Source organism: Rattus norvegicus, chromosome 11, assembly GCF_036323735.1.
Source record: "Rattus norvegicus strain BN/NHsdMcwi chromosome 11, GRCr8, whole genome shotgun sequence".
Taxonomy (NCBI): domain Eukaryota; kingdom Metazoa; phylum Chordata; class Mammalia; order Rodentia; family Muridae; genus Rattus; species Rattus norvegicus.
The window spans coordinates 39,972,136-39,980,329 of record NC_086029.1 but is presented as its reverse complement, the minus strand read 5'-3'; the positions used below and the strand labels follow the sequence as shown (position 1 = coordinate 39,980,329).

The following is an 8,194-nucleotide window of genomic DNA, read 5'->3' as shown; positions in this document are numbered from 1 at the left end:
AGAACTTGCTCAGTATGGGCAGTTGGGACATATGTTTATTTCTCAAACCCATTGTATTTATCTTTTGACTAATAGGGTTTTGATTTTCAAACCACAGAACTGAGCATTTTCTGGGTAGTGTCTCCTCTACTCCTGCAAACCACAGAGAACATGCCTCGTGAGTAGGTTGGAAACTGAGCTTTCTTTGACTTATGGACTGTGAGGAACTCTTAGGGCTGGCATCGGGTTGTGGGTTTGTTGTGATTTTCGTTTGCTTTCTCACTGCAACGGCATGTTCCTTGGTTCCTTGGTAACCGCTCTTCCTACCCCCAAGCACTTTCTGGGGACAGGCAGGATTCCAGGAGGTACCAACTCTGATAGTGATGGATGAGTGAGTGCCAGACAGATGGCTGCTGGGTCACTGTTCTCAAAATAGAGTTCTTGGAACATCCTGTGTCAACCAAGGTGCTCACTTGCTCAAGAGATTCTTTGAAAGTCACTTTCTCTTTTTCATTGCACTCTTGTTTCCTAAAAGGACTCATGGTCTCACTCAAAAAAAAATGTGGCATAGAAAAAGAGTATTAAAATAGACATAGATAATTAAGATTCACAAAGAACCAGTGGGCATTAGGAAACAACAGAACCCACTGTAGGACTTAGCAGGTGGCCTACATTCTGGGCAAGGCAGTTCTGTCGAAGGAGCTTCTCTACTGCAGGATGCTAAAAGGCACCCCTGCTTCTTCCCAGCAGAAGGCAGTAGAAACCCCCAGTTGTGAAACCTACCTCCAGACACTGTCAGATATCTCACGGGGGAAAAGTCACCCTTAGTTGAGAACATCTGCTTTGGATTAACAGGAAGTATCCGATGCTGTACCACAATCAGGTCGTCTTCCCTGAAATCGTAAAACTCCAGAGACTCTGAGTCTCGGTATTGGGCTGTGGTGCTTGGCTGCCAAGCTGCCTGTTTGTCGAACATTGTGGTGGAGACGTATCAGCGATCTGTATCTGGGATTCAAAGCTGGAAGCCACTTACTGGCTGTGTGGCACCCGAGACTCAATATCTATACCTGTGAAGTGGAATAGTAGAGTTGTCTGTGACGAGTTAGCAGCATGGCTCCTGAGGAACGTCTACAATGTCTGGTATGTAGTAAGTGCTCTATAAATCCTAGACAGCTGGGGCTGGGCTTTTGTTTAGTTTGTCTTATTTCTCCATCCTGAGTCATGGTTAGAGTAAGTGAAGGGCGGAGAGGCAGATCTATGTACCATTAACAACAGGTTTCCTAAGAGTTTAGTCTTGGTTCTGAAAAGGTCTCATGTCTTCAGATACTCAGTCTACTCCAAGACTGGAAACATGTGGAATGGAATAAATGGAAAATACCCAAGGACAAGAGGATTGCAGGGGTTTAAAGGGTATAAATGACTTGGTGGGGGGGGCTGAGATAAGAGGATAAGCTTTTTTCCGACAGACCAGAATGTGAATGTGTGAATGTGTCCAGATGTGAATGGGGTGTAGGGACTGCACCAGTGTGGAGGAGCTCAGTCCTCACCTGAGGTCTTCTGTATCACAAAGCCTTGTTCTAGAGATACAACCACCCACATAAGGACAAATTCCATGAAGGACAGACTTACCATGGCTTCACAAATGGCATTTTGATGTGCTCAGGGTGCTTGGGGGATGACTCTGATGAATAAAAGTCTAATAATAAAGCAACCCGTTAGCCCAAAGGCAGAGACTGTGACATTTATAAGCAAGTCACTTAGTGAAACCATCGCTCAAAGGAAGCTTGTTTAGAAATAACTGTAAATAGAAGATCTCAAGAATTAGAAAGTTTCATTCCTGGAACCAGGCAGCTAGCACTTGAGCGAAATAAGTTTACTACAGGCAAGGACCTTTCCAGTTAGGATAAGAAAGCCTTTAGTTCATATGTTTTGTAGAGAAGGTTTTTGAGTTCATTGGATTCCTGTCTCAGTTATTATAAACAAGTAGGAGACAAGAGGATCTCTTCCAATGGGAAATACTCAAATTTGGAGGGATTAAAATATCTGTAATGCATCTGCACCATCTCCACAGGAGCTCACAAGCTCACTTGGTTATGTTAGCAAATGTTCGCCAGCAACTGAAGAGATGACCGTCCCAGGGCGAGTGTCCTGGCGCACTTGTAAGGTGCCAAACTTCCTGCTCTTTTCTGCTTTGTTGAAGGTTTGATAGGACCATGGACCATCATATGGAGCAGAGAACAAAGTGATATGTCAGTGAACGGAAGGATGAGCTCTAAACTCTATGCCAGCTGACTGACGGAGTGGCACAAAACCTTTGCAATTGGACCAGTGCTTAAAATCACCCAAGGACAATGTCGGAAGCTACGAGAAAGACTCAGTCTTGGTTTGGAACTCGTTATTCCCAGTGGGCTTCAGGTAACTAATGTCTGGAGGCATCTTGTATCCAGTATTGAGACAGTCAGAACCCTTTCTCATATATAAAATGCAGCCGAACCTGTGTCAGTCTATTAGGGGTTCCATAACAAAAAGGTGGCACACAAAGTGGCTTAAACACTACGTTTTCTTCTTCTTTTTTTGTCATTGTGTGGAGTCGGGAAGTTCCTCCTGAGTTTTCTCTTTGGCACGCAGGCCACCATTGCCGCTTTGCCCTCACAGAACCTTTTCTTTCTCTTTGCGTGCTCGAGTACTTCCTATTTGTCGACACAATTGCTGTTGGATTCCGTTCTTCCCCTTATGACCTTGTCTGATAATTACCTTCTTAAATACCCATGCCCAAATAAAGTCATGCCCAAATAAAGTCAGCGTCAGCATACAAAGTTTAGGAAGGTCACACAACGGTGGCCTTCCTCCATTGAGATGCTGGTGGGGCTTTGGTGCCTGTGAGAATCCATAGTCCAAGCACCAGCTGGGCCAAGAGCAGAAGCTGCACCTTCCTCCTGCACCCCATCTAGGCAGGCTGCTCATGGGGAGAAGGGTTTAAACTCCCAGGTATGTTTCAACTACGTTTTGGGCCATTTAGTAGATACAATCAATGTGGGAGATATCAAACTCGTGGAATTTAAGGCTTACCAACTTATATATTCAGCAAAAAATGTTTTTATAAAGTAAAAACAAAGCAAGCAAACAAACAAAACCCAACTAAGCTTGGAGCTGGAGAGATGTTTTGTTGCTGAGAGCATGGCTGCTCTTTGAGAAGACCTGTATTCCACTCAGGGCACTGGAAAGTGAGCAGCTCCTTCCTTTGCATATTACCCATGCCTGCCTTCACCTTACCATGGTAGAGCTAAGCAGCTCCACTTAAGAGTGTGAAATACAAAGCCTAAATCCTTTCCTTTCTAGTCCCTTATAACAAGGAATTTATAAAAACGTCCACGGAAGCTGGGTATTTGCAATGCACCCTTTTAAGCCCAGCACTAGGGAGGCAGAGGCAGGCAGATCCCTTCTGAGTTCCAGGCCAGGGCTTCATAGTGATAGCACGTCACGTCACGTCACGTCACGTCACGTCACGTCACGTCACGTCACGTCACAGAACAGAACAGAACCAAATGGAACAGAACAGACTTCAGAATTGAGAAACTGGTGCTAACCTTGGGTTTTATCCCTCCTTTGATTCTAGGAATACAGTATGAGCCTAACTGCAGCTTCAACCATCTCCAAAGGCACCTGTCCACGTGCAAGGATTTTCTTTTTCTTTTTTTAATTGCATTTTTAAATTTATATTTTAAATGTTATTCCATTTCCTGGTTTCCCCTCCAGAAACCCGACATTCCCCTCCCTTCTTCTATGAGGGTGCTCCCACTCCCCACCCACTCCCTCCCATCTCCCCGCCCACTCCCCACCCACTCCCTCCCATCTCCCCGCCCTGACATTCCCCTTCACTGGGGCATTGAGCCTTGACAGGACCAAAGGCCTTTCCTCCCATTGATGCCCGACAAAGCCAAAGGATTTTCTTTTTGTCAGCACTCTCATCCAGAAAATTGGGGAGGTGTTCTTGCAGTCTATTATTTGTGCTCTCTTAATTGCCATGTTGTAAATCCCATATTTCATGTGGTAATTTGTACAATAAGAAAATAAATCCATAGACAAAGATGTCCTGTGTGATCTCAGATCATAACCAGTATCTCTGTTCAGCCCGCGTGAAGAAGCAGATCCCTCCAAGAACCAGCTATTTAATTGGTGGCGGCCGGTGCATGATGAAATGCTGGGCTCCAAACAGAGATAGAAAGACACACAACAAAATAAAGAGACAAATAAACACCGACAGACTCTTCCATACAGACAAGCAGTAGTAGAGCTTAAACCGAGCACACGATCCATCGAACGCAGGGACAACGCATAGGTTGCATGCCAGGAAACTGGCTCGAAACCTAGGACTTTGGAACTCAGAGGGACATCACAGGACACCTACTCGCTGACGTGCCAGTTTCATTTGGAGATTCAATTCTGCCAGCTCTCAGCTGCCTAGAAGAACAAGAGCCGTGCATGGCCTGGCACCTTCCGAGGGGCCCCACTAGGAGTTCCTGTTTCCCCACTTGGACATCGCTACTGGCTTGTGTGCTTTCTGGATGCAAACGTGCAGCGTTTCTGGACTCACAAGCCTCTCAGGTCTTGCCCACTGGCCAGCTCTTTCCCTAATACCTGGAACCTATTTTTAGGTGACCTACAGTGGAGAGATTTGACATGTAATTTTCATGCCTGAGGCTTGAATTTGACAGGGAATGTTAGGAAGAATTTAATTCAATGCAACTCACACATTAGCCAGGGCACACTGATGCTATTTTCTCGACTGCCTACTAAGACTTTCTATTTTAGGTCTTTCCTCCTTTCCTTCAGTGCCCTTTTCTAAACGTTTTCCCTCACTTCACAGGTCTCACTTGCCAGTGCCGTGCCCTTCGCTGCCTACCGATTTCCTTTCAATTGCCTGCTGCCAGCCTACTTCATTCTCTGTGATGAGTGAGGGAGTATGGCTGCCAGCTTCCACTCTGTCTTCTCCAGGTTCCTTTAGACAATGCCTTCTTTGCTGTAGCTGTGTTCTCTTCCTAGTGTCTAGACCATGGATATAAGGATTGGATCACTTTCTCCAACCATAACCCATCATGTAGTACTCATTCTTGATCATGCTTCTTGCTTCTCCTCCTCCCTTGTTTCCTCCACTTCCTTTCCACCACCCTCCCCATCTGTATTAGTCTTCTAGAGTGCCCAGAATGTGCGGCCATGCAGTGTGAATATCTCATGTTCCTCAGCTTTTTCCCCTTAGGACCAAGGTATAGCCTTAGGACCACGGATTATCCTTCCATTTTCTTAGAACTCTAACACACACACACACACACACACACACACACACACACACACACACACACACACACACACACGGTGAGTGGCATCTGTCCCACCAGGTCCTTTGAAGAGCTGAGTGAAATGATGTATAAAGTACTTTGCATTGGCAAGGGGGAAGACTCCAGCATGGTCTAGAGAAGAAATATGAAGGAGCTTCTGCCTCAGGCCTGAAATGGGTGACCTGAGGAGGCCATTTTCAGTGTAGGAAATAAAGTAGAGAGAACTAATTTTTACAAATCTGCCTGAAGTGAAAGTGGACTAGAGAGGAGGAGATATGTTCCCCTTGCATAGGAAGGTACAGGAAGACCGGAAGTTAAAACAGTAAGTGGATTAGGGACTACCTTCAGCTCTTGTGTATTTGCAGGCCCACCTTGGTTGGAGTGTGAGATGGCCACTGGGTGGGCAGGCATAGTGGGTGTATACCTGAATGATTCATCTTCTAGGGCAATAATGAGGTAGAGAAGCAAATGCCCAGAACTTCTCTTGTTTTTTTCCTTCTTTCCTTCCTTTCTTTCTCCCTTCCTTCCTTCCTTCCTTCCTTCCTTCCTTCCTTCCTTCCTTCCTTTCTTTCTTTCTTTCTTTCTTGTTTTCTTTCTTAATTCTACATGAATTCCTATTCTTACTTTTAGTGCACAGAATAATACATTTACTATGACATATATAGTCTACTCATATTCTCCCACCCCCATTGCCCTCTGTTGTCTCTCCTCCCCAATAGCCCCATATGGGTACCTCTCAATGTCTTGGTTTGTTTGTAGACCACTCATACACATCATACTAATGATTGGAGATTCCTTAACTCTAGTCACTACAACTGGGGCTCAGCTAAGCATACTCCCCACAATAGTTTGTGGAATCAAGTTCCATTTGATACGTGAGAAAATTACTTTATATGGCTTATAAATAAACAAAAGGTCCTGAAAAAAGTCCGTGGAGATAAAAATAACCCAGCAAGCAGCACCGAGGCTGAAGGGTTACTTCTTGCACAATGAAGTTGTGTCATTTGGAATCTTTGGAAAGTGTATCAGACTTTCCACTTCCTGAAGATCTTGCTGTTCTAGCGTTTTCTCCACATGGTAAAAGGCATCAGAATAGACTTTGATAAAACAGAATATTTTTAGGCATTGGAATGGGCCAGACTCTGCCAAATTTCTGGCCTTTGGTATGTGCTGCTGAGCAACGTCAGATGCTCACACGGACACATGCTGGCATTTACAAGGCAGGAGGTGGGCTCTGCCAAGTTCAGAAGCATCGCCTTTTTCATCAGCTCCCTGTAACTTCCTCAAATGCGTCTGTGCATTTACTGTTGGCTACCGAAGAGGGGACAAGCAGCAGTTCTGATAGAATTCTCATAGAACTCTACTGCAAATGTATTCAAGGACCTTAGAAAAGTCTAGAGGAGGCCTACTGCTTTCTTTCTATAAATGTGACCTTTTGTCTAAAGCAATACAGAGGAAAAGAAAGCATTTGTATTGTATTTTTTGCAATACATAAAAAAACCCATCACTGACTTGTTAAGTGGAGAACAAGTTGATGGGTGTCTGTTTCAGTCTTTCTCTTTCTACACAAATACGCTAGATAGGTAGAAAAAAAATCTATAAAACTATGTGGAATAAATTCTATTTCTGAAAGAGTGCTCATGATGGTTGATTTCGATTGTTTGCTAGATTGGGTCAGAAGAACTCAGGATGATGTTTTTGAGGTTCATCTTTGGGTATTCCTGTACGGTTGTTTCCGGGACAGGTTGACTGAAAGGGAGAGCCCCACCCTGTGTGGGCAGCACCATCCTATGGGCTGACACTGGGAGTAAAAGTGGAAAAGGAAAAAAGCTAGCTCCCTAGTACCCTTCCTCTCTGTTTTCTGGTCAACCAAGTTAGAAACCAGCAGCCTTGCACTCCCAAGCACAACTAAAGTTGCTCCCCTGGGCATGTCTTCCCTTTCAGGAGGAACTATACCCCTCAACTGTAGCTGAAATAAAATCCTTTCTCCCTTAAGATGTTTCCTGTCAGGGATTTGCTCTTCACAGCAAGAGAAGTAATGACTTCATCGTTGCTCTTTTAAAGGCACTTCTCATTTCAGTATGTGTGTATTCATGGGCTCTGTGAGGCACTACGGCAGAGAAAGTTACTGCTGGAAATTCAAACCACCTGTCTTAAAGAGTATGTGGAATCACGTGTGTGTGTGTGTGTGTGTGTGTGTGTGTGTGTGTGTGTGTGTGTGCCTCTATGTCTGTGTATGTGCATGTAGACACATACAATCACACACACATGCACTTATGCACATGAAATCATGCTCCCCCTCCTCCCAAGCCTGTGGAAACTAGTCTCTACCTCACATATCTGGAGAAAGTCTCTTGTTGACTTGGCGTTTCAGTTAGTTTGGCTAAGCAAATTGCTGTGTGGATTGTTGCTGGGATTCCAGATGGGCTGCTGTCCTTGTCAACCTTTTATATGGGTTCTGGGAATCTAAAGTTCTGTTCTCATGTCCTTTACCAGATAAGCCATCTCTCTCACCCATTAAAGGCTGATTTAGTATTTATGAGATAATGTACAGTGTTTTATTTTTTTTCTTTATGGCCCAAGTTACTGCAAATTGAACTCTTTCTCTAATAGTGCTGAGAATGTTAATCCTACTACTTCGACTGAGACCATGGGGGTTGGGAACAAATGTTGTAGGTGCTGAAGTGTCTATTCTGGCCACTAGCCATCACCAAGGACTCTGGGAAAATTGAGGACATTTTCTATCTCATGCTAAAGAACCACCATTAGTTGTGAAGTCACTGCTGTGAATACAGGGCTGTAGAGACACGAGTCATGCGTGGAGAAGGAGACCTCACATTACACAGGACTCAACTGTTCATGCCTACCCTGCGCCTGCA

General features: G+C 44.6%; 1 long non-coding RNA gene across 1 annotated transcript; it reads left to right on the top strand.

Annotated features, from left to right (window-relative positions):
• The first annotated feature begins 617 nt into the window (after positions 1-617).
• On the top strand, positions 618-6,754 carry LOC120095559 (uncharacterized). The gene is made up of 3 exons (XR_005491109.2): positions 618-1,119; positions 2,180-2,394; positions 3,596-6,754. It is a non-coding gene; the product is annotated as an uncharacterized LOC120095559 (long non-coding RNA).
• Positions 6,755-8,194: the final 1,440 nt, after the last annotated feature.